At 34.8% G+C, this 27,702-nt stretch overlaps 1 long non-coding RNA gene across 1 annotated transcript; it reads left to right on the top strand.

The window, feature by feature from the left end:
• Positions 1 to 11,608: 11,608 nt before the first annotated feature.
• On the top strand, positions 11,609 to 27,678 carry LOC137655121 (uncharacterized). The gene is made up of 7 exons (XR_011046823.1): positions 11,609 to 11,657; positions 17,520 to 17,660; positions 19,206 to 19,357; positions 20,901 to 21,082; positions 26,098 to 26,206; positions 26,804 to 26,874; positions 27,527 to 27,678. It is a non-coding gene; the product is annotated as an uncharacterized lncRNA (long non-coding RNA).
• Positions 27,679 to 27,702: the final 24 nt, after the last annotated feature.

Raw genomic sequence — 27,702 nt, 5'->3', positions numbered from 1 at the left:
TTGGAAATAAAGGTGAAAGCCAAGTAAGATTAAATAGAATTAGCAGACAATCCAAAACAACTTCTTTTTTTGCCTTCATCTTTCCCCACTTCTATGTGGGGTCGATGTTTCTGGTCAGCTTTCTCCATTTACTTCTGTCCCACAACTCATCACCGGCTAATCCCTTTGATCGAAGGTCATCCTTGATACAGTCCAAAACAACAAACAAACTAAAAACACAAGACATTCGGAAAAAGAAACAGACCAATATTGGGGATGAAGTAAAGAAAGAAAGAAACATCAAGTTAATGAAAATAAGACTTGAAATAGGGTGCCAACAGATATTATCTTTAACGGATGAAAATGGATATAACAGCAAAAGAGACGGAGTGAAAAAAATTGCCCAGAGGATTCTTATACAATGCTATACAATATAAGAAATAACGATTTCCAATAGAAAGAGTGAAACATCTGAGCCGGTACCCATAGTACCATTATAGGTGAAAAATCATTAAAAGGCCCGGCAGGAGAAAAAAAAACAGAAAAAAAAAAACAGAAGAAAATGGACTAACAAAGGATTTAATAATAGATGGATGTATTTCACGATAGTAAATATCGCTGAACTACGTACAAAATGTTTGCAAGACTCCTCTACACTTTCAGCTTGAAAAAAATTTTTTTTATTCTATTTTGGAAAAAGAAAGACACAAACTATCTGAAAAATTTCCGTCCAATAAGTTTACTCTCAGAAATGTATGATTGATTGATTGACGAGGTGTTATATGGCATCCTGACAGCTGTCATTGATGCCAATCAGTAATATATGAAATATTTATAATGATGCGAATATTCAACAACCGACTGTATCAATGTAATTGATCAGCTAATGGAACAAACAAAAGTGTATGACACACCACCATGGATCGCTTTTAAAGATTCAGAAAAGCGTTTGATTCTGTCAAAACTTTAACAGTCATGAAACCCCTTCAATCACAAGGAATAGATGATACTTATGTTAAAACACTTGAAGATATCTATATGGGTAGTACAGCAGTCCTAGCAATACATAAATCTAGTGGGAAAATTATAATTGAGAAGAGGAGTTATACTAAGGGACTATATCTCTCCTAAATTATTCACAGAGTACCTCGAAGTTTTTAAGAATTTAGATTGGGAAAATATAGAAATTTACAATAATGGGGAATGCATTAACAACTTAAGATTTGACTTGGTTCTATTTAGTAAATTATGGAAGGAATTGTAAAAGATGATAGAAGGTTTTAGTAGGTAAAGCATAAATCTATGACTGAAAATGAATATGAGTAAATCTAGGACAATATTCAATGAAAATACAAAGACAATAAATAAGAGTTAAAAATAAACCTACAGAATATTTTAATGAATATATATACTTATGGTAGACAGTAAGTGTTTCCAAAAGACATGAGACCAAAGTTAAAGCATTGATAAGCATGGGAAGAAGAACAGTTGATGAACAATAGATTATGAAATGTAAAATGCTACTTTCTCTGAAAAGAAATGTATTCAATCATATGGTCCTTGAAGTATTAACTTATGTATTCGAAACTTGGAACATTACTAAAGCCTTAAGACATGAGCTACTTACAACTCATGGACCTATGGAAAGATTTGATAATGGGAATAATACTAAGAAACAGAAAAAGAGCTTCATAGATGCAAGAACAAACGAAGTATAGCATATTTTAACTACGAGTAAGAAAAAGAATATGCGTGTGCAGCACATATAAGGAGGACTTAATTATGATATATGGACTAAAAGACTAACACAATTGGTCCCGAGATATTACAAATAAAGAAGGGGAATGATGTGACGACAATGAATTCACGACCTAAGAAAATTTGCTGATATAAACACACACACACACACACACACACACACACACACACACACACACACACACACACACACACACATATATATATATATATATATATATATATATATATATATATATATATATATATATATATATATATATATATATGGACATACATAATATATAAACATACATAGAGTATATACATATATGCATGTGTATACACAAGAATATATACATATATATGTATATATATATATATATATATATATATATATATATATATATATATATATATATATATATATATATGTGTGTGTGTGTGTGTGTGTGTGTGTGTGTCTGTGTCTGTATGTATAATCACACACACATATACATACATATATGTATATATATATATATATATATATATATATATATATATATATATATATATATGGATATAATTTATATAGTATATATATATATATATATATATATATATATATATATATATCTATATATATATATATATATATATATATATATATATATCTATACATATATATATATATATGTTTATATATATTATATATATACATATATATATGAATATATATATATATATATATATATATATATATATATATATATATATGAATATATATATATATATATATATATATATATATATATATATATATATATATGTATATATATATATATGTATAAATATATATATATATATATATATATATATATATATAAATATATATATATATATATATATATATATATATATACATAAATATATATATATATATATATATATATATATATATATATATATATATGTTTATATATTTCTTATAAATGCATATTTACAATTATATACATATATATGTATATGAATAGAATCATATACATATATATGTACATGAATAGAATTATATACATATATATGTACATTGATAATTACTTCAATATTTTTATATATAAAATCATATTCATACATGTATATATAAAATTGTATACTTATATATAATTTATATAAACATGCAGTATATATATACATATATATATATATATATATATATATATATATATATATATATATATATATATATATATATATATATATATATATATATGTGTGTGTGTGTATATAGATACATATATATATATATATATATATATATATATATATATATATATATATATATATATATATATATATATATATATATATATATATATACATATATATATATATGTATATATATATATATATATATATATATATATATATATATATATATATATCTATATATATATATATATATATATATATATATATATATATATATATATATATATATATATATATATATATGTGTGTGTGTGTGTGTGTGTGTGTGTGTGTGTGTGTGTGTGAGAAAAAAAAGGAGACCTGACTGATTGCAATAATTACAGAGGCATCACACTTACGTCAGTTGTTATGAAAATATATTCTATGTTTATTATAAGGAGACTGGAGAGAAAAACTGATGAAAAGCTGAGAGATGAACTAGCAGGATAGGTAAAAGTTTTACCGACCAAATTTCCATTTTAAAACATGATATACAGCAATGAGTAGAATATAGAAATCCAGCTTTGATGGCATTTGTGGACTATGAAAAAGCCTTTGATAGAGTGCACTGGCCAATTTTGTGCGAGGCCTACATTATTATGGAATTCCTCTTTAATATGTGAATTTGATTAAGTCTATTCATAAGCAAAGCAAGAGCAAAGTTAATGTTAATGGAGTCCTATCAAATGAATTTCCATTGAACAACGAGTACTCCAAGGGAATGTATTGTCACCTATGTTGTTTATACTCCTCATGAATTCTGTAATGCACAGAACAGACGGAGATGGTGGAGAAGTATTGGACTGGGTTGGTAATAGAAAATTAGCAGACCTAGAATATGCTGATGATGCTCTCTCTCTCTCTCTCTCTCTCTCTCTCTCTCTCTCTCTCTCTCTCTCTCTCTCTCTCTCTCTCTCTCTCTTTGGTGATAGAAATATGTTCTTTTTGCCATCTTCTTTTTATCGAATACCTTATGATTATACATTATTGCATACTTCTTGTGTCAAAGGAAACAAATGAATAATTTCATTACATTTCTGTATAATGTAAAGTCCACAGTGTTTTACCATTATTTAAAGAAAACAATATAAAACAAATCTCTGAAAAATTATTATATTATCACTTCGCAATGAGCAGAAATATATTTTGGATGTTTAGAGTGAAATAGAATAGAAAATTAAAGCAAACTTTTGAAAATTTTATTCCGTAGTCAGCTGTAAAACAAATAAACATGGAAATGTAGAACTTTGGATGTCACGTAAATGAAGCAGCATTGGATAACCTTCGGCCAGATACTTGCACAATTAACTCGTTGTATCCATTATTTTTTTTTTCTATTGAAAACCCAATTAGTTCTATCAGGCAATCGAGGAAGTGTTTAAAATAGAAGCTGGCTAAAAGGCCAATGGAAAGAGACTACAGAAATTCAGGGTCTGGTGAAAGTCCGTGAATCCGTGAATGAAGACATTTCTTATTTAAAACTCCCATTAAAAAAACGAAGAGCCACTTTTCTGGCTTTCCTACTCCCGATGCTGAGCCACTCTGATACTTTTAAGGCTGCTTTCAAACTGTGATGTTTTTTTTTTTTTTTTTTTTTTTTTTTTTTTTTTTTTTTTTTTTTTTTTTTCGCACTAGAGGCGGTTTCCGCGCGACGTAGTTACCGTGGGGAACACCACTTATTTACGTGGTCTCCACCTACAAAGATCAACGATCCTTTTAAATATGGAAAACAATATGCAGTGTGATACAGGAGGTATCTGTTTTGTCTATATCGATTATATTTTAAAAAAGGAAGAGAAAGAGGCGTTCAAAAATCCATTATGTGCATCCATTAAATGCCCTAAGAGACATGCATGGTGCATATGCTCTTCTGTTTAGGGAACTGATGAAGAATGATAATAATTTTCCTAATAACTTAAGATGTCTAAAATAACATTTAAAGAACATTGGGGTGTATTGGAAAGACTCAGATTCAGCCACTTTCAAAAAATACATCTTTCTAGATACATTATGACCCCCTCTACCCCAACTAAAACCATAAAACGGTTTTCAAAATCCATGTGTGTCTTTTGCATTTTTAGGGGATGAAGCATTTCGCATGCATGAAAACTTAATGCTGCCAGGAGGAATTCTATTAAGCGTAAAAAGGATTGTATTCAGTTATCGTTAAATAGAGGAAGAAGGTACGTTGAAAGTGCATTTGGAATTTTAGGTAACAAATGGAGGGTATTCCATCGTCCCTCCAACTTTTTAGAAATATTATCAAAAAGAACTTTGTTCTTCATAACTTCGTAAGAGAACTTCATGGCTTTTATTTTGAAACCACTTTAACAATATATAGATTATTATTATTATTATTATTATTATTATTATTATTATTATTATTATTATTATTAGTACTCACTAAACTACAACCGTAGTTGGAAAAGCAGGATGCTATAAACCCAGGGGCTCCAACAGGGAAAATAGCCCAGTGAGAAATATTATCAAAAAGAACTTTGTTCTTCATAACTTCGTAAGAGAACTTCATGGCTTTTATTTTGAAAACACTTTAACAATATATAGATTATTATTATTATTATTATTATTATTATTACTCACTAAGCTACAACCGTAGTTGGAAAAGCAGGATGCTATAAACCCAGGGGCTCCAACAGGGAAAATAGCCCAGTGAGGAAAGGAAATTAGGAAAAATGATATATTTCAACAACAGTAACAACAATAAAATAAATATTTCCTATATAAACTATAAAAACTTTAACAAAACATGATGAAGGGAAATAAGATAGAATAGTGAGCTTGAACATTCAATAAATTTACGAGCTGGACCAGCAGCAGATGACATCAGAAACACATTTCTGAACATTTTGTAACTGAAGTAGAGGCTTTGAGTTGGCAGCATATCAAAACATGACCCTGAGAATATAAAGAAACTCTCTCCTATTTTTTGGGCTCAGGCCATGTCGTCCTGATGGAATTTCCTATAAGGTAGCTTTCTAGGCTATATATGACTACAGTGATATTCCCAGAGAATTTTACCATAAGGTATCCAGAATTCTAACTCCTGGAGTGAATATCCCTAAATAATCTCACAGGGATATCGCATAGGATCAGAGGACGTATTCTTGACACGTCACATAGCTATCTTTGCCCCGAACATTATTAACGCTTTGAGGGGGAATAGTGACAAGAATCTGAAACGGGAATGAAAAGAGAGCCGCTGATAATGCATCTCTCCTATTCCGTTTCCAGTGTGTATCTGATGAAGGTGGTAGCGCCCTCTTCATTCCTTTTCGTGTAGCTCAACTACTCGGTGTTTTCCCTTGTGTTCTCTCGTTATTTTGGATTTAATTCAACTTTTTGATGACTTCTCCGGCCTCTTCTGCCTCTGGAAAATTGAGTATTATCTTTACTATGTATAAATGTAAGCTCTTGTCGTTTTGAATTAAATCAAAAGTGATTTTAACGTAAACAAGAGCTGTTGCCTACCGGAGGCATCCTGGATGCTGTCGCTCGCTCTTATGGGTCAGTTAGTTAGCTAGAGCGATGTTCCCGGTTTGTTACGCTTTTATAATTTTGCTATTTAGCTACTCTAGAAATGCTTATATTGTTCGGTCAGTGTTAGCTCGGTGAATTCGACATGGGTCGAGGTACCGATCCTGCCTTTTGCGAGGCTCGTAGCCTAGACGTCTGGCACTAGTACTTTCATGGATGGTGTAAGTTTTTCTGAGTGTTATTTTATTGAAGCAAATATTTTATACATGTAAGATATTGTTGAATGTTTTTTTCCAAGATTATATGCAAGAGAGTTTCGGTGATTTAGGTAATTGATTCTCATCTTACCTTGTCTAGTATTCTAGGTACAGTAGTATATTTTCGCACATCCCCGATTGTTCTTTTTCTCCTCCGGAGGCTAAGTTCAATCCCTCTCTCCCTCTGTAAGCCTTCGGCTTAATCCTAATGGTTCTATCTGTATAATAATTCAGGTATAACTATTCTAGGATATGTCTGTCCTGACCTGATAACCAGAGGGACTGGTTTTTTGGGTTAGGGCAGAACATCAGAGTTTCTAGTCTGTGATCTGCTTCTTCCTAGCATAGAGAAAGAGTCTCCTTTGCCAGGTTAGGGGCGGACACAGGAAGATTTGCTTCCCTAGTCCATGTTGGAAGGAGTCTGTACGAGATGATTCCTTCCTCTAGTGGCCTAGCAGACTGTCCTGTGTTGTTTTTCTTGGGCTGGAGAATGAGTTTTCTCTGTTGCCCGGCGAAATAACTTCACCTAACTTTGTTCTGGTTGGGAGGAGGTTAGCAAGTATTGCCATTCTTCCTCCCTAATAGACAACTCTTGCTTAGGATTAGCTTCCCTAACGGCTGAGTGTGTCTTCTGCTAGAACGAAGTCTATAGGACCCTTATCCCTTCCCCACCTCTTTTTCTTTTATTTTCTTTTAGCCGTAGTCCTACTTCCGTACCTAGTATAGGTTAGGATGGAGGACAGGCTCAGCTCTCTGCCGCAGAGACCCTTTAGTCTTTGCAGAGTGAACCCAGACCTCCCTTGGTCTCCCTTCCATGTCCGTCGGTAGAGCCCGGCAGACTATGGATTCTTTGGAAGCCTGAATGTTACATTCTCCCCTTCCATAAGTTCACTCTTTCTGAATGGAAGGTCGTATGGCATGCCGCCCTATAACCTTACATCCATACTTTTTCTCTGACTATTGTGTTGCACCCGAATCCCGGCCGACAGCCGGGAAGGTAGAGGTTCTCTGATTCTTGGCTACTGTCGGCAGCATGGTTTTATTACCTTTGCCGTCCGGCAGTGGAATCACAGTCCGAATTCGCTGGCCGCTATGATTAGCGGCCGGCAGCCGGGTTTTAGTGGTTTCAGCCGTCGGCTGGCAATGATTGCCGGCCGGCACACAGTCGCGAATCAGTGGGCTGCCGCCTATTAGTTAAAGATAGTATATCTTTGATCTATAAAGGGGTAGTTGCCGGCCGGCACAATAACATGCGATGTACAGTAGTTGCTATATTCGTAGTGTAGTACACACTGCATTAGTAGAAACTGCTGTACAGAGTAACACTAATGTTCTTCATCATACTTGATGTTATCTTGTACAGCCTTTTGTTGAGACAGTTCTTTATATAGAAAGTGAGTTCTTTCCGTATTCTTTCAATCCCCTATATTAAAATTACACATTAAATTTCCGTTTAGGAAATTACATAAGGTATTCTAGTATAGAATTAACTTTAGTTTTAATATTTTGGGAGGTTACAGCAATTGACTGAACAAGAAATATAAGTATGTGTCTTTCCTTCTTACTTTTATAGCTTTTTTATATAAGCTAAATGTTTCAATATAAGTGAAAAGCCTTCACTTGATACTCATGAATTTTTCATCTCTTTACAGGAGGACCATCCGCAGTGCGGCAGTGTGTTCTGTAATGTCCCCAGTAAGAACTTCTGTGGACATCATTATTGCCGGAGGCACGCAGCATGCAGAGCCTCCAGAGGTGTTCTCCGCTATTGGGACGCTCAGGTTTGTACAGTTTGTTTGAACCTGATTACTTAGGCTTTTGCCGACCCTAAGTCAACGGAGTCAAGGGATGCTGCCAGGGAAACGTTACGATCCTGGGTGAGGGGTTTTCAGAAAAACACCTCAGGTCCCTACCTTCCAAATGAGAAGATGAGGGCCTACCTTTTCCCTAAAGCATCGGCTGATGCAATCATCCCCCAGCCTCAGGTGGAGATACCAATTGCCCTGAATCCGGTAGATTCTGAAGTCTCAGCCGCCCTTCAAGACATCCAAATGGACGATAGGATGTCGGAGGTGTCGGATTCTACTGAGAAGGACCTTCTAGGAGAAGGTCAGGAGGAGGAGCTGTTTCAGACTCCTCAAGTAGAAGAGCAAGAAATCGACAAAGTGTCGGTTACGTCGGTTCCGGATCCAGAACCGGTTCCTTCTACATCGCCTGCTATCCCAGATGAACTGGGAAGGACTCTTTCTTCCATTGTTGAGAGGATCCAACAAATTCAAAGGAAGAATGATGAGAAGGAAGCTGCAATGAAACTGGAGTTACGTAGACTTGCAGCATCACGTGGGCCCCAGAAGCGGCTCACCGTGAAGGATCTTTCCTTGTGCTCGAATACCAATCCTTGGAGGTATGCCGAACACATGCCAATGACAACCGGGGAGATCGTGATCTCAGAAAAGTTGGGAGCAATTCTCCTGGAAGAAGTGGAATTTAGCCCAGCAAAGATTTTTATCCGTGCTGCTATGGCCGTCTTAGGAAGGAGCCAGTCTTAAAGGAGGAGACGGAGCCGGAGGTCATAGTTTTTGACCATAGTAAAGCTCAGACGTTACTATCGAGCTCGATGAAAGAGAGGGGCTTCACTAACTCAAAGGTGCCCGCCTTGAGTAGAAGCTTCCCTCCTTTGTGGCCTCTCCTACCAGAGCCTTTCCCTTCTTGGAATAGGGATATAAGGCTGCCGTAAATGCAGTGGAGGCAGGGAAACCATGCCCCTCCTTGGTGGAGTGCAAGCCGTTATCTCTGACCTTGCCCGTGGACCAAGAAGACTGGAAGGACGTACACCTTACCTTCTCAGTCAGGAAACTAGAAGCTGATATTGCTGAACGCCAGTTTGGTGAGGCGCTTCCAAAACTGTCGGAGGTTCTCTTGCGTAGAGAGCAAGAGACAAAGGAAAGACTTGCGGCATCGATGTCGTTGCAAACAACACTAGAAACGATGGCAAGTGACCCCAAGAACCAGGACATATTCATGGTTGTGGCCAAAACCCATCTGGCCACAGATACGAAGGATTTCTATAGCTTTACAGTAAATTTACTTTTGAGAAACATATAAGGTCTGTGTCTTCTTCAATTTCACAAAAAATAGGCTTATTGAGAAAGTCTTTCAAGATTTTCGGTGATCAATCTATTCTGAAGAAGTGTTTTAATTCTTTCATTCTACCTTGTTTTGAGTATTGTTCTCCTGTCTGGTCTTCAGCTGCTGATTCTCATCTTAATTTGTTGGACAGAAACTTACGGTCTATTAAATTTCTTATTCCTGATCTAGATATTAATCTCTGGCACCGTCGTTCAATTAGTTCATTATGCATGTTGCATAAGATTTTTCACAACTCTGACCATCCTTTACATTCAGATCTCCCTGGACAATTCTATCCTGTTCGTAATACTAGGCAGGCAGTTAATTCTCCATCACGAGGCTCAATACTACGCAGTACTCTAGAAGTTTTATTCCAGCTGTGACCAAGTTGTGGAATGATCTTCCTAATCGGCTGGTTGAATCAGTAGAACTTCAAAAGTTCAAAGTTGGAGCAAATGCTTTTTTGTTGACCAGGCGGACATAGTCTTTTTATAGTTTATTTATGACATATTTGTTTTTGATGTTGTTGATAGTTTATTATATGACATGTCTGTTTTGACGTTGTTTCTTATTTTAGAATGATTTATTGTTAATTTGTTCTCTTCATTTATTTATTTCCTTATTTCCTTTCCTCACTGGGCTATTTTTCCCTGTTGGAGCCCCTGGGCTTATAGAATCTTGCTTTTCCAACTAGGGTTGTAGCTTGGATAGTAATAATAATAATAATAATAATAAAGCTAGGAGAGCCTGTAGAGAGTTCGTGTTCGCCTCGGTTGCGGTGAGGCACGAACCGAGGAAACTGATCTCCTCTCGTATTTGGGGTAAGGACCTCTTTCCCAATGAAGTGGTTAAAGAGGTAGGAGACAAAAGGCCTAGGCCATCCTCTCGGCCGGCTAAACCCTACCGACATCAACATCAACAACAACTTCCTGTGACTGTGGTGCCTCAGAAGGTGGCACAACCTCCAACCACGTACCAGCTGGTACCTCAACAAACAGCGACACTGTCGCCAGTTCTTAACCAACCTCCGAAAGGCAGACTTCTTCCTTTCGTTCGAGAGCCAGAGGAACAGCCAGAGGTTCTTCTAGACGCCCTTCAAGAGGAATGGGATCCAGGGGAGGACGCGATCAGTTGTCTGACTGAAAATCGATAATGATTTAAGATAAACATTTATTATTCCCAATCTACAATGCAATTTAGTGTTATCTGGCTATTCACAATACAATGTAGAAAATGCTTAAGATTTGATAATCTTCTGTCACAGGTAGGAAGCAGACATTTTTTTTTAATAATTCAATTAGAGGTGAAATTTTTTTATAAGTTTGATAAAGTCATGTTCTTCAGTATCAATCAAATTGATTTCCAATAAAGTTTAAAAACAAAAATAAGTTAGGATTTGCGTAAGCAATAATGGTCATTAGAGGAGAAATTTTGCTATGATTTTGATAAAACTATGTTCTTCAGTATCAGTCAAATGGATTTCTAATGAACTGTTTAAAAACAAAAACAAAAAAGTTAGGATTTGCGTAAGCAATAATGGCCATTAGAGGAGAAATTTTGTTATAATTTTAATAAAACCATATTCTTCAGTATCTGTCAAATTGATTTCCAATGAACAGTTTAAAAAAAAAAAAAGAAGTTAGGATTTGCGTAAGCAATAATGGTCACGAAGACCAAATACAGATGGAGCCACCAGTCTCCCCAAGGACGACAAAACAAGTATTTCTGCCTCCTTGATTTTCAAAGTTCTACCTTCTCAACTCTCTCACTCTTCAGAGCCATTTATATCTTGTTGCTGAAGAAGTGAACGTCGAATGTTGGATATTACATGTAAGTATTCTTTTTCAAGATGTATTGACTTTATTCATGGTATTTTGTTCCCATATTTCAAGTTTTACGCTAAAATTATAGTACTGGTGTAGCGAATTTGATCATTATGCAGACATCCCCATGTTAAACTAGAATTCAATGCTTTTCACAGTTTCTCATAATTCGTAAATGAGTCATCCATACACAAGTATTTTAAAGTTCTTTTATATTGTACAAATAATTGTTCTCTTGTGTATTGTTCAATTATTCTATGACTGCTTAGCTGGGGTTTGGCTAGATATTTCAGATTGTGTACTTTCACGTGCAGAGCAACAAATTAAATAGTTATAAAACTTTAAATTTTCTATTTTGAAGCTTTGTATATCCGCGAAACTGTATAAAGGTAACAGTCGTTATAGTGGAAAACTTAGGAAAACATTTTCAAGCCATCGGGAGAAGTTTTTGAAGTGAAATTTATTGGACATCTTTGAAAACTAAGTTTAATTTTGCAGCAATTTACTTTGAAGTTTTGGGTAAAGTAATTTTGATGTATCGGTGATGGATTTTTTAAAAGCTTAGTGTCTTTGCTTACACATTTACAAGTCTAATGACTTTGGTTACACGTTTGTTAAAGATTAGTGACTGTTTACTCGTATGTAAAAATTTAGTGACTTTGGTTACACATTTTTAAGTTGTAGTCATTTTGGTTACACTTGTGAAAGTTTAGTGACTGGTTACACATTTGTGAACGTTTAGTGACTATGGTTATACATTTGTGAAAGTTTAGTGACTATGGTTACACATTAGTGGAAGTTTGTTACACACTTGTGAAAGTTTAGTGACTGGTTACACATTTGTGAAAGTTTAGTGACTGGTTACACATTTGTGAAAGTTTAGGGACTGGTTACATTTGTGAAAGATTCATGACCAAGGTTACATATTTGTGAAAGTTTCATGACCACGGTTACATTTTTGTGAAAGTTTAATGACTGTTTACACATTTGTGATACTTTCGTGACCACGGTTACATTTGTGAAAGTTTCGTGACCACGGTTACATTTGTGAAAGTTTCGTGACCACGGTTACATTTGTGAAAGTTTCGTGACCACGGTTACATTTGTGAAAGTTTCGTGACCACGGTTACACTTGTGAAAGTTTCGTGACCACGGTTACACTTGTGAAAGTTTCGTGACCACGGTTACACTTGTGAAAGTTTCGTGACCACGGTTACACTTGTGAAAGTTTCGTGACCACGGTTACACTTGTGAAAGTTTCGTGACCACGGTTACACTTGTGAAAGTTTCGTGACCACGGTTACACATTTGTGAAAGTTTCGTGACCACGGTTACACATTTGTGAAAGTTTCGTGACCACGGTTACACATTTGTGAAAGTTTCGTGACCACGGTTACACATTTGTGAAAGTTTCGTGACCACGGTTACACATTTGTGAAAGTTTCGTGACCACGGTTACACATTTGTGAAAGTTTCGTGACCACGGTTACACATTTATGAAAGTTTAGTGGCTCTGGTTACACAGTTGTTCAAGTTTAGTGGCTCTGGTTACACAATTATTCAAGTTTAGTGGCTTATGTCTCTTGAATGTTTTACCGGGCACTTAACAGATGGAGCCAATCATTCTGGGTTACACAATTGTTCAAGTTTATTGGTTCTGGTTACACAGTTCAAGTTTAGTGGCTCTGGTTCCACAATTGTTCAAGTTTAGTGGCTCTGGTTACACATTGGGAAAGTCTCGTGGCTTATGGCTCTTGAATGTTTAACCGGGCACTTAACACATGGAGCCAATCATTCCAGATGAGTGTCTTGCATCTTTTCATAGGACACTGATTTGAGTGATATTAGGCTCAGCCTTCCTATTTTCTTTCAGTATATAGTCTTTGATTTATTGACGTTGGTTACACACTTGTGAAGGTTTAATGAGTTTGGTTACACTAATGGAAGGTATAAGGAATTTGGTTGCGCTAGTGAAGGTATAATAAATTTGGTTGCACTAGTGAAGGTATAATAAATTTGGTTGCACTAGTGAAGGTTTAATAAATTTGGTTACACTAGTGAAGGCTTTGTGAATTTGGTTACACTAGTGAGGTATTTGTGAAATCGGTTACACTTGTAAAGGTTTAGTGACTTTGGTAACACAATTGTGAGTTGTTACACTTGTATAAGTTTTATGAATTTGGTTAAGCTCTTATGAAGGTTTTTATGAAATTGGTTAAGCTATTGTGAAGGTTTAGTGAATTTTGTTAAACTAGTGAAAGTTTAGTGAATTTGTTACACTAGCAGTGAAGGTTTAGTGAATTTGGTTAAACAGTTGTGAAGGTTTAGTGAATTTGGTTAAACAGTTGTGAAGGTTTAGTGAATTTGGTTAAACAGTTGTGAAGGTTTAGTGAATTTGGTTAAACAGTTGTGAAGGTTTAGTGAATTTGGTTAAACAGTTGTGAAGGTTTAGTGAATTTGGTTAAACAGTTGTGAAGGTTTAGTGAATTTGGTTAAACAGTAGTGAAGGTTTAGTGAATTTGGTCAAACAGTAGTGAAGGTTTAGTGAATTTGGTCAAACAGTAGTGAAGGTTTAGTGAATTTGGTCAAACAGTAGTGAAGGTTTAGTGAATTTGGTCAAACAGTAGTGAAGGTTTAGTGAATTTGGTCAAACAGTAGTGAAGGTTTAGTGAATTTGGTCAAACAGTAGTGAAGGTTTAGTGAATTTGGTCAAACAGTAGTGAAGGTTTAGTGAATTTGGTGACAGTAGTGAAGGTTTAGTGAATTTGGTGACAGTAGTAAAGGTTTAGTTTATTTGACAGTAGTGAAGGTTAAGTGAATTTGGTGACACAGTAGTGAAGGTTAAGTGAATTTGGTGACACAGTAGTGAAGGTTAAGTGAATTTGGTGACACAGTAGTGAAGGTTAAGTGAATTTGGTGACACAGTAGTGAAGGTTAAGTGAATTTGGTAACACAGTAGTGAAGGTATAGTGAATTTGGTTAAGCAGTAGTGAAGGTATAGTGAATTTGGTTAAGCAGTAGAGAAGGTATAGTGAATTTGGTTACGCAGTAGTGAAGGTTTGGTGAATTTGGTTAGGCAGTAGTGAAGGTATAGTGAATTTGGTTACGCATTAGTGTAGGTATAGTGAATTTGGTTACGCATTAGTGAAGGTATAGTGAATTTGGTTATGCAGTCGTGAAGGATCGGTGAATTTGGTTACGCAGTAGTGATGAAGGATCGGTGAATTTGGTTACGCAGTAGTGATGAAGGATCGGTGAATTTGGTTACGCAGTAGCGATGAAGGATCGGTGAATTTGGTTACGCAGTAGTGATGAAGGATCGGTGAATTTGGTTACGCAGTAGTGAAGGGTCGGTGAATTTGGTTACGCAGTAGTGATGAGGGATCAGTGAATTTGGTTGCGCAGTAGTGAAGGGTCGGTGAATTTGGTTGCGCAGTAGTGATGAAGGATCGGTGAATTTGGTTACGCAGTAGTGATGAAGGGTCGGTGAATTTGGTTACGCAGTAGTGATGAAGGGTCGGTGAATTTGGTTACACAGTAGTGATGAAGGGTCGGTGAATTTGGATGCGCAGTAGTGATGAAGGGTCGGTGAATTTGGTTGCGCAGTAGTGAAGGGTCGGTGAATTTGGTTGCGCAGTAGTGATGAAGGGTCGGTGAATTTGGTTGCGCAGTAGTGATGAAGGGTCGGTGAATTTAGTTGCGCAGTAGTGATGAAGGGTCGGTGAATTTGGTTGCGCAGTAGTGATGAAGGGTCGGTGAATTTGATTAAGCAGTAGTGAAGGTATAGTAAATTTGGTTAAGCAGTAGTGAAGGTATAGTGAATTTGGTTACGCAGTAACGAAGGGTCGGTGCATTTGGTTGCGCAGTAACGAAGGGTCGGTGCATTTGGTTACGCAGTAGTGAAGGGTCGGTGAATTTGGTTACTCAGTAGTGAAGGGTCGGTGAATTTGGTTACGCAGTAGTGAATGTTCGGTGAATTTGGTTACACATTTGTGAAGGCTTAGTGACTTTGGTTACATACTAGTGAACCTTTAGTGAATTACACTAGTGAACGTTTAGTGACTTTGGATAAGTGTTAAGGTCTAGTGAATTTTATGGACTTGGAATTAGGTTTCAAGCTTTTGAAGGTTTAGTATATTTGGTCACTTGTGAAGGCTTAGTGAATTTAGTTGCACTTGTGAAGGTTTAGTGATTTTAGTTGCACTTGTGAAGGTTTAGTGAATTTAGTTTCACATTTGTGAAGGTTTAGTGGATTTAGTTACACATTTGTGAAGGGTTAGTGAATTTAGTTACACATTTGTGAAGGTTTAGTGAATTTAGCTACACATATGTGAAGGTTTAGTTAGTTTGGGCACTTGTTTAATGAATTTGGTTACACTCTTGGAGTTTTAGTGAATTTGGGTACATTTGTTAAGGCTTTGTGAATTTGGTTACACACTTGTGAAGGCTTAGCGAAACTGGTTACGCACGTGAAGGTTTAGATACTTTGGTTACACACTTCTGAAGTTCTGAAGGGTTTTTAGGCTTTTGGTACATGTTTGGTCACTCCTGTGAAGGTTTTGACCTAAGTTGCAAATACAAACGTCAGTTAATTTATGATAGTTTTATTGCTTGCAAAAATTAAATTCGCTATAAGAAATGGAAGAGTGCTGGCTAGCTTGTTGTTTTTCTGTTTAATGGGGGCTGGGGCAGAATAACTTACGTATCGGTAGCTTTACATGTGAATTATGCTTTTTACTCAAGTCCATTGTTTACAATTGAGACTGAAGGGAACTAACTACGCATGTTTTTTTAATGGATTGCGTAGCTTTCTGTGCACTTACAATGACTTTTCTGTCAGTGTTTTAAACCAACTAACAGCTTGCAAGTAGTTCCTAAGTTACTGGATGTTCTTTTAAAACCTCTATTCCCACCCCCTTTTCTCTTCACTTTCATCATGGCTTCCATATGTCAAGGTTGTCCTGAGGGAGTGGGCGATACATTCCCTCTTTTTCAGAGAAAATAAACGGCCAAATGAGTTCCTACAGAGCCATGGAGTCATCCCTTCAGACGTTCAATGCCCTTCCTGCCAATAACTGTCTTTAGATCTCAAGTTAATCAGTGGGCTTGTAATTGGTCAGTCAAGGTTTTTAAGAAGGGAGTCGTGCATGCGGTTTTTCCATAACCGCAATTGGGGGCACTTTCTTGGAAAAGGCTCACGTTCAATCATGGGAAATACTGCTGTTCGTGAATTATTTCCTTTCAAAGAGCCTTTTCGCACAGCAATGTCACCTATAACCTTGGCTGGACATTAAAAACTGTTTAACTAGAGGTTTTATTGTTAGGAAGTAGCGGAAAATTACTGCCAGAACTTGCCTGCTATTTTGTGCCTGCCATTGTCGTCGAAGTGGATGAATCAAAGTTTGGGAGGTCGAAATATAAGAGATAGGCCTTTGTCTGGTGGGTGGGTGTTCAGTGGCATGGAGCGGGAAAGCAAAATAATAGTTTGTGGTCCCTTTGGTGGACCAGCCAAGAAATGCAGACACCCTTGAGCCTGTGATACATTATATCGAGGCAGGGAGCGTAATCCACAGTAATTCATGTTAAGGATACAAAGATCTTGCCACTGTGGGGTATGTGCACCTCACTGTGAATCATTCAGAAAATTGTGAATCATTCAGAAAATTTTGTGGATCCGAAGACAGGTGCAGATACTCAAAAATTGAAAGGCTGTGGTGGGATATAGTGTGTTACGTTCTCCGTGGCGTAATTCAAAAAGAATATTTTACTCAATATGAATGTCTTTATTCTCCAGGTAAAAATTATGTATTTTGATGTTCAGTTTTGGTTTTTTAGTAACTAGCAAACTAATGTGTACTTATTTTTCCAGCACAAGAGGTCAGAGCGCTTCATAATTTCCTGCTTCAAGCCTCCAAACTGTATCCCCACCTGTCTACGTCTACGACAGGGCGAGTGAAATTTCTTCCTTTGTCAACGGAAGACCCTCAGCCTTCGACCTCCCAAACTTAAGGTAAGGATTTATTTGTGAATTGTGATTTATCTTTAGTTTGTAAACTGGGAAGGGGGTCTAGTGGTTGTGACCTGGAAATGGGGTCCGGGGTCTTGGCCCCGGCTAGGTGTTGTGACCTGGGAAGGTTTGTGACCTGGGAAGGGGGTCCAGTGGCTTGCCCCCGGCTAGGGGTTGTGACCTTGTAAGGTTTGTGACCTGGAAAATGGGTCTAGGGGTTGGCCCTTGGCTAGATGTTGTGATTTGGGAACTACTAGGTTAGGTTAGGTGGTTTTTTTATGTTCTGTACCCTTTTACAAATCTCAAATGTGTTAAATAATAATGTTTGGCCCATGTTCAGCCACTTACATGATACATGTATTTTTCCCACTGGTTATCTTGTTCTTATTTTGAATTTCTGACAATTATTATTGCTATAAATCACTTTTGACATTTCCCCACTGGGTCCCCCATAATTGTCTTCATATAAAGGGGTCCAGAAACTCATGAACGGGTGGTTTGCTCCAATAATCAAGGTCAGAAATGCATGGAACACAAGATAATGAGTAGGAAAAATTTATGGTTCATTTATTTGGCTAGAAATTAAAGTATATATTTACCCAAACTTGTGAAGGTTTTGACTTTAGGTACAATTTGTGAAGGTTTTTATAATCTAAGTAATCTCGTTCAGGGCAAAATAATCTCATCATTTAAGGGTTAAATTACTAGTGCAACTGGAATTTGGCAAGAAATTGAAGTATCATACATTTAGGCTTATGCGTTTAAGAAAGCAAATTTTCTGCAAAAAGAACTTGACGTTTAGCTCATTTTTTAATCACTTCCTTGAAATGCTAATTTTTTAACCTACATATCTTGGAATTTAAGTCAAATCATTTAACCAGGAATACTTTCTGCTTCAGTTACTGTGAAGTGTTTTAGTTACTTATTGAATTTTTTTTTTCTCTTTTTTTTTTTTTTTTTTTTTTAATAAAATGGCTTCTGGAAAAGTTTAGTTATAATACGTGACGATGTTTACTCAAACTTCTCCGGTCTTATTTTGCTTTCCTGGCGAATTTGACTTCACGTGATGTCATGTTACTGATAATAATTATTTGAATATGTAAAATAGGTTAAATTTGATATGTCTTCAAATTGGGAATAGTTAGGATGTTCTGAAAGAACTTTTTAGAAATTTTATGCAAGAAGTTTATGCAATTGGAATTAATGTACTGTGTTCCTGTTTTAATTTTATAAATATAACTTCTGGCTATTTAGATGCTACAATTTTGTTAGAGAATTATTTCAGCAGCTTTATACACAAGTAGTTAGGTGTTTTTTTACCAGGTGTTTTAGTCATGCAGTTCAAGTTGGTAAGCAAATTAAGATTCTTTCAAAGTGATATAGCCAGCCTAAGTTCTAGTAAAAATGCAGTAAGTTGATACTGCTATTACTTTAAAAGAAACATGTCTCAGTAGACATAATTAGTATATTCTCGCTGGTAATGAATGTATTCAAATTGTCTTATAGTGGCAGAAATATTCGCACACATTAATTAAATGTCTTTTCCAGATTTTTTATGACCATGCTAAGGTGCTGAATCTTAGACGATGAACTCATTGCATACGAACCAGATTTTAAAATTTCATCCATCTGAAGTGGAGTTAATTTAATAAAAGAATATTTACCTTGAAATTTTCTCACAAAAATAACCTTCAGTGCTGGTAGGTGGATAAAACTTTACTTGGCCTTTGCTTAGTTTCATGGTTATTATGCAATAAAAGATTTTGAAAAAAAGGCAGCGCAAATTAATCTTCAAAACATGAAAAAAATAGTCATCGTTTATATTCGGTATCAGAAATGTGCTGGATTTTTTTAAGTAGGATTAGTCATTAATGGTGATATTTTTTCTAATATTTTTAAGCTACTTGACCGCAGCTTTATCAAAAGTGGTGCAGTAAAAGGGAAATTAATACATTCGAAATGGAAAAAAATATCAAACGTTCATTAGCTATCCGGCTCAATTAAAAAGAAATGTTGTAGACTTTTAAAAGCTTTTATGTATTTTTGGTGTTGGTTACCAGTTCGCAATTCTCGAATATAGCAAGTTTTGATGGGCAGACATGTTGCTGATAAATGTAAATGAACCCGAAATCTATACCTAAGTTGTCTACTATTTAAGAGAAAATCATAGAATGTAAACTGAAAATAAGCGACTTGGTGAAACATTTACCATCGATTGGTTTCCTGTTAACGATCAAAATAGTCTCCATCACCAATCCGTACTAGCCAGCATGGTGATGAAAACTGGCCAAACCCCAGATATGAATAAGAACATGTCTGAGGCCTTTGTGTAGCACTGGGCTAGAAAAGGCTGAATTTGTTGTATATTTTAGATTTAATAAGCTACTTTAGTGTTTTATTCTTAATTTTAGAATCTTTAAAAAAAATTTTACCAATTATTCGAGGAAACGTTTATCATATAACTGTCCTTACTGTAAAAGCTAAGATTTAAGTGCTTGCGTAAGATGGTGAATTTGTGCAACTTATATAGTTGTGAATGTGTGACTTGAAAGGTTGTGAATGTGTGACTTGAAAGGTTGTGAATGTGTGACTTGAAAGGTTGTGAACGTGTGACTTGAAAGGTTGTGAATGTGTGACTTGAAAGGTTGTGAATATGTTACTTGAAAGTTTTTGATGTGCTACTTGAAAGGTGGTGAATGTGTATAAATTGTAAGGTTGCAAATGTGTAAATTGTAAGAATGTGTGTTTATAACTTGTAAGGTTGTGACTGTGTATAACTTGTGACTGTGTATAACTTGTGACTGTGTATAACTTGTGACTGTGTATAACTTGCGAGATTATGCATGTGTATAACTTAGGAATGTATATAACTTGCAAAGCTGTGAATTTGTATAACTTAGGAATGTGTATAACTTGCAAAGTTGTGAATTTGTATAACTTAAGATTGCGAAAATATAGAATTTTTTTTTTTTGAGTGTTCAGATGTAAGAAAAATGGAAACTAGTTTCGCAATAAGGCATTTAATTTCAAAGGTAAGAGGAATTAGAAATTTGCTTTTCGTAAAATACATGAGTATTGTTTTTATTAAAATCTTTAATCTGATCCAAAGTGAAATAAGATATTTTGATTTAATACAGTTTAACAAATATTGCTTGTTACTTCCTAGGTAGTAAGCCGCCTACTGACAAAGATATGACTATTCATAACGTTAATATGTACACAATATGCTTTGATTTCTTTCAGGTGTATTTGAAACTCGTGTTTGAAACTAGGAAAGAAAGGAATCTCAAACAGGCTGAACGTTGAAACTCCAACAATAAAACGGATTTAACAAGAATTCAAGAACGAATTGACTGAGGAAAAAAAACAAATCGTGCATATTTTATTAATAAACGACTGTGGCAAAAATACTTTTAATTAACATTGTAAGTTACTGTAGGTGTTAAATATTAGAATGTATTTAATAACCTTTTTCAGATTTTTTTCTATTGGATTTTCTCATACCCAATTCTCTTCAGTTTTTTTTTATAACGATTTTCAAGCAGCGATTTTTATTCTAGTCTCTAATCTGCTATACTTAGGTCTTCTACCTCCTGCGTTGTCTAACGATCTTTTTATTGTTTTTTTTATTGGATTTTCTTAGGTTACTACTTTTACGTTATTAGGTTTCTTCTTGGTTTTAGATGACCCACTTTGATTCCAATTTTTCCTTGGAAAGATATTGGCATCCCAAGTATGAACTTTTGCAGAAAACGATGGTTGAAGGTTTGCAAACCTAAACCATGGCGTTTTATAAGGTGTTTGGAAATTTTTGCATTTTTTCTATACATTTTTATTTTATATTTTCTGTACGTTCGATGTTAATACTAAATTTTTATTTTAAACTTTTATTTCAAACTTATAGTGTGGGAAACCCAAATATTCTGCTTCCAAAGAATAACGAGAACATTTTTAAAGAAAACTTCATTTTTTCAAGTGACAGATGACAAAAAAATATATAGGAATTTTGTACAATGTGCTTCCTATGATGCTACTTTAAAATTTCACTACACAATTAGATAACAAACTTTTCTTGGTTGTCATTCATCTGATTCTGATTGAGAATCTTCGACTTCCGTATGAAGGACGGTGAATTAATTCTCAAATTTGATATGCCTCCTTAGTGTTCTCTAGCCTGAGGGTACACTTGGGCACTCTTGTATGTAATTTCCATTCCTCTTCTTTTGTTAAAGTATTTATAGTTTATATAGAAATTTATTTTAATGTTACTGTTCTTAAATATCTTTTTTTCCTTTCCTCACTGAGCTGTTTTCCCTGTTGGGGCCCCTTGGTCAGTAAATGGGTGCCATCTATTGGATCATCATCTGGAGATCGCTTCCACATACTGTGTAGTTTGTCGTTTTCATTTTGCGTAGACAGTCATGCCAGTGCGGTAACATTGAGCATCTAGGCCACTAATGCTGGAGAGCAGCAACTCATTTTTCTATGGCTTTTAGGTTTCATAAAAAGAAATATACAATGTTGTGGCCTTTGGCATTCCATGAACAGCACAAACAAATTATCCTATGATTTTGCTGCTGCCAAGGCCTGGTGTTTTTTTCTCTTCCCAGAACAGAAAGTCCTTTGAGAAAGTCAAACCTTTCTTCTGTAATCTGCAGTTATCTTACTTTGCCCTTTCTGGATTCATAATCATACCGCTGTATAGCACGTAAGCCATGCAAGCTTTAGCGTACCAGACTAAGTTTGCCACGTTATTAATATGTCTGTATCGCCTTATCTGATGACCAGCTAATTTCTGACCATATCATCAGATCTACCTGTTGAAGGAACAAAAGGATCATGTTTTTGCTTGTGCTCCCAGCAACATTGCTACCACATCTGATTTGGTATAGGTGTGTGTAGATTCTTGTATCTGCTTCTATATGGCCATAACAATATATGGGAACTTTTGCATCATGCACTGTATCCACTTTTTTTTTTTTTTTTTTTTTTTTTTTTTTTTTTTTTTTTTTTTTTTTAGCTCTGCTGCTTTTGAATGGGTCGCTATTACCCTCACCTTTTATCACTTCGGCATATTTGTTATAATTCTTGAATCAACTTTGATTAGGGATGTTTAGTAGGTCTTAAATTTAAGGCTGGTTTTAATGTATTGAAGTCGAATTTGTGCACTTGAAATTACACTACAACCCCTTGATTCTACTTTTAGTCTCTGTTCAATGTCTTTGTTCCTTTCATATGCATAGAAAACTGCATGAACTTCACCGGTATGTCTTGAACATAATGATCAAAATAATCTCTGCCAGGCCATCATATACATTTGGGATTTCTGAAGGTAAAGCTTGCATAATTGCCATCATATCATGACATCAATTTCATCTGGGACATCCAATCATTCAGAAGATTGGCTAAGGGTAACATGAGTGTTTTATTCATTGAACCATCAATACTTGCTAAAGACGGAGGCAAAGATATCAGAAATTATTCAGGAACCCTTGTCAAATCTATGTACTGATTGTAGGTTAGGTATAAAAGTCGACCAAGCAAATCACTGATTTTTCAGTATAAATGCTTTGTCATGTTTCCCCTCAAATTTTCTTGTAACTGTTGCACTGACTAGATTCTTCTCTACTGAGTTTTTCGTATTGCCAGGGTCTTTGTTGCAGACCCACATATCTTAATTAGCATGCCTCACCAGTCTGTATAAACTAAGATTCTCTTATGCATCAGCCTTACTTCAGTTAATATTAACTCAAGACTCAAAAGACAGTGGTACATAATGTAGAAAGCACCAAACACAACAAATGCATAATCACTCAGGATTAAAACTTTTAATCCTGTCTCACAATAGAAGTGCAGGCTTGGCAACGTCTAGAATGTGTCTTAGGGATTTACCTTCTCTCCCACGTTCACCTATAACCTGAGACTTTGGGTTAAGGTTTGACTAAATATATTTTTGGGGTAAGACTGTTTTGCACAAACACCACTGAGGTGGTATGAGGCCTGGTAAAAAGATTTAAATCCTTACCACATTGCCATTTATTGATAATTTCTCAATGACGTATGATTGTGGTCCAATTTCAGTAATGTTAAATTCAAAAGTGCCTAATTTTAACCTTTTAAGCACTGACTCCAAGTCAGGTTCATTTGCTACCAATGTTCTTTCATTTGCCATCTGCGTTTTTCAAGGAAATATTTTGTTCCCCTTGTCAAAAGATGAGGTACAATTTTTTTTTTTTTTTTTTTTTTTTAGTTCTGATATTGATTGTTCTTAGGGTACTTGAGCTTTTTCAAAATTCGAGAATATTTTTGTATCATAACCCTTGTATATCATGGTGAGAACCTTTTACAGGCAACTTGTCAGTGTGTTCATCATGACTGTCCATGCAAGTGATTTTCAACAAAACTAACTGGCAAGGAATTAAGTTTTCCAGGATATTTTTTGCTGATGCTGCTTATTACTTTTCAGCATTATGGTATCCAATGAAATGACCACAATTTTTTATACCACCTTAAATTTTCCTGGATCCTAGCATTGACTTCAGTCCTAGAACCATATGCTTATAGTTTTCACTTGACTCCTGGTGGTTTTGTATATATGTAGTTTCATATGTATGTCATCTTACAAAACTTCCTTTCGCCCCAGTATTGATTGAGTCTTTTGTAAAAGTGAAGCAGCTCTTCAGGATTATTTTTTTTTCCCACAAGGGCAAAAGTAATAATTTTTAAAGATGTTTTATTCAAGCTCAAATATCTAGACTTCAGTACAAAGCAACGTATGTTATTTTTTTGTTATTTTTTTCTTCGCATCTGCATTAAATTTCTTTCTAAAAGGAGAAATAAGGTTTTCCAGCAAATATTAGCATTTTGAAGATGGAATTTACGTCTTTTTTTTTTTTATCCCCCAAGTTCCAATTACTTCTTCCAACAACACAAGGGGGAAAAACGACTTTTGTATGAATATTTTAGGCCCAATAAATCTCTGCAATTCATAAGTTGTATTTTTTTTAAGAACTTCTTGCATCCCATCATCACTAACTTCACTGAAACTTTTCGTCTCAAACATATCTTCTTTTGCTGGAATTATGATGCACTCTTGGTATGGAAATCAACGTGATCATATTCATTTCCGTTTAAGACTTGGATCCCATTGGAAAGGTTTTCCTATGGTTTCTTGTTTTTTTTTTAACCCCTTTTTTTATTAGCATTACTCACACGGCTTTTGAGAGAGAATGCATTTGTTTCAAAACATCAGTACTTGCTACATTTTTTGACGACCTAGTGTTAGCACACCAAACATCAGTCGGTCTTTATATGTATTATCGGGTCTACTCATAGAAAAAACTATCATTGGTTCAGGGTACCATGGTTCATGAAAAACATCTGTGATCAATCTGGAACTTAATTTTCTACCTTTGGCAGCAGACATGACCTGAACAATATAGATTCCTCAATGAGATTACATGAAATGATTACATGAAATAATTTCTCCCAATCTTTCAATATATCTCAACTTTCTTTAATTTTATTTTACTTGTAAGCTGCTAAAGATATCAGTATCGACAGTGCTTGTTACAAAATGTGACGTGCTTACAAATTAAGAAATAAGTGTTGAATTTGTAGGTGGGTTGACTTGAAAATAACTTGCAATTTGAAATCAATAGACCCCAAAAATCCTGCAATATTTCTTTCTACAGATGACAACTGGTATTTGTAGATCTTTAGATTAAAGTTTTGGCTCTAAATTGGTTGATCTCTACATAATCTTGGTTTTCGTGACTTAAGTGTTTAGTTTTTTCTTATTTCCAAAAGTATATTCTTGGGCAAATGGATCTTATGCCTTTGAGGCTGATTTGGGCTTTAACACGTGAGGTTATTTACATAAGACCTTTCGTGGTGTATTTAGATTGCTGGTTAGTTTGATAAGTGCTTTTAATAAAATAAGTAAATAAATCATTCTTGCTAATGACTTCTAAAGGAACGAAATAAATTAATGTTTTGCATTTTAGCTTGCGAGGCTTTAACACGCTTGAAATAGTTTAATAGGTAGCTTAATGTGAATGAAAGTGTACTTTGTGTTCTTTTAAGATTTTATGTAAAACTATTGAAAATCCTTTTCAACCTACCTCATTGTTGTCTATTGATGTGTAAATTTAGGCTAAATAGTTACGAAATAAGTTGGTTTTTATTGGGTACTTTACTAATAAAGTTTAGGAGTGAAAGGAAGTTGAATAGAAATGCTTGAAAGGGGTTAAATTGCAATATTTAGACATGCTAGTAATCGCCATTTAATATTTTAAGTTTAAGACATCTTTGCCAATGTGAAAATTTTATGTAATTTTGCCCTTGCTGGAAATAATCTTAAAAAAAACTAATTTCAATTAAACTTACACGGGAGATTTTTCTTAGTATTCGCACACTCAATGTTAAATTTCGTTTCCAGGTTTTAAGGCGACCTTGATGACAGAGGAGGTTGAAAGGATGTAAGCTCAGTGTTTTGTACCAGATAAATATTTAAGATTTTCATCCAATAAGAGAGGACTATTATTCAGGTATTGTAGAGTGATGTTAAGTATTAATTTGCTGCCATTTCACCGGTGGCAGCGAACATTGGTATTCGATGTCTGTAAAAGCTATTTGCAAATAATTTTATTCCAACGTTCATTCTGTATTACAAAATAGAATACTAAATGTAGCATATGCATATAAATTAGGAAATCAATACATATTCTGTGTACCAATATGTGGGGAGCTGTGTACATTATTTTTGAAAGATTCATTGCTGTAACTTTAAATGTTTAATAATTAGACTATAGCAAATAATACCAAATCTGCAAAAGGAAAATGTTATAGAAACTTAACGTTTTATGTGAATAGGTAGTTACTGAAATATGAAGCATAACCTGTTAAATTCTTTTTGTAAATTTCCTTGAAAAATTAAACTTAGATTGATAGAATTGTTGGATCAGGTTGAGGGGGGAATAGTGTTGTCAAATATTTACTGGTAATTGGCAACTTTTAGGTCCTTTTGGGTGTATAATATGTATGTATGCCAGGTATTTCTAAGATTTTTTTTTCTCTTGAAATTAAACAAGGTAAGCAACGAGATAATCGGAAAATAGCCTTTTAAAAATACTGTATCATTTCAGATTGCAGTTTAGTGCAAGTTAAATTTGGCCTTCAATGGATGAGAAGAAAGGATCTATTTAGTAAAGATAAGGTAAATTTTACTTTTCGATCTTCTTAAATATTTGTATATTTTGTTTTTTAAGATAATTCCCTTACGCAAAATGTAATTTCGAACGAAGATAAGAGGGAATGATAAAATTAGCATTTTATGAAAATTGAGAAAAGGGATTAAAGTTTATTTTAAAAAGAAACGGTGTTGGTTCTATATTAAGTATAAACTCTTAATGCTTATATAATGGGAAAAATGCATAGACCAAGTAGAACCTCAAAACAGTTTAGGATTGTTGATAACCAAGTTTTAATATCATAACAAAAGAGGAACGAAAATAAATATGGTTATATCTAAACCTAAATTTTTATTGTCATGTAGTATCACATATTTTGTGTATCTGTTGAGATACAGATGGGGTTATTCAAAGCAGGTTTTATATTGTCATGTAGTATCACACATTTTGTGTATCTGTTGAGATACAGATGGGGTTATTCAAAGCAGGTTTTATATTGTCATGTAGTATCACACATTTTGTGTATCTGTTGAGATACAGATGGGGTTATTCAAAGCAGGTTTTATATTGTCATGTAGTATAACATATTTTGTGTATCTGTTGAGATACAGATGGGGTTATTCAAAGCAGGGTTTATATATTTAGGTGAAATTTATGCTTGATTTTCTTTACTTTCAGATACTGTGTACACTACTAATTTGGATGGAGGATAAGAGTAATACCAAATTCAACCTTAGTTTTCTAGCAGAAAGTGTGGTTAATCGATGTAAACTAAGTTCATCTTGGTTTATCTATTAGAAAATAATAAAAGACAGTTGGACGATTAGTAAAACAAGAATGAGAAAATTAGGCAT

Source organism: Palaemon carinicauda, chromosome 16 (assembly GCF_036898095.1).
Source record: "Palaemon carinicauda isolate YSFRI2023 chromosome 16, ASM3689809v2, whole genome shotgun sequence".
Lineage (NCBI taxonomy): Eukaryota > Metazoa > Arthropoda > Malacostraca > Decapoda > Palaemonidae > Palaemon > Palaemon carinicauda.
The sequence above is the reverse complement of the archived record's forward strand: the minus strand, read 5'-3'. Positions and strand labels throughout refer to the sequence as shown.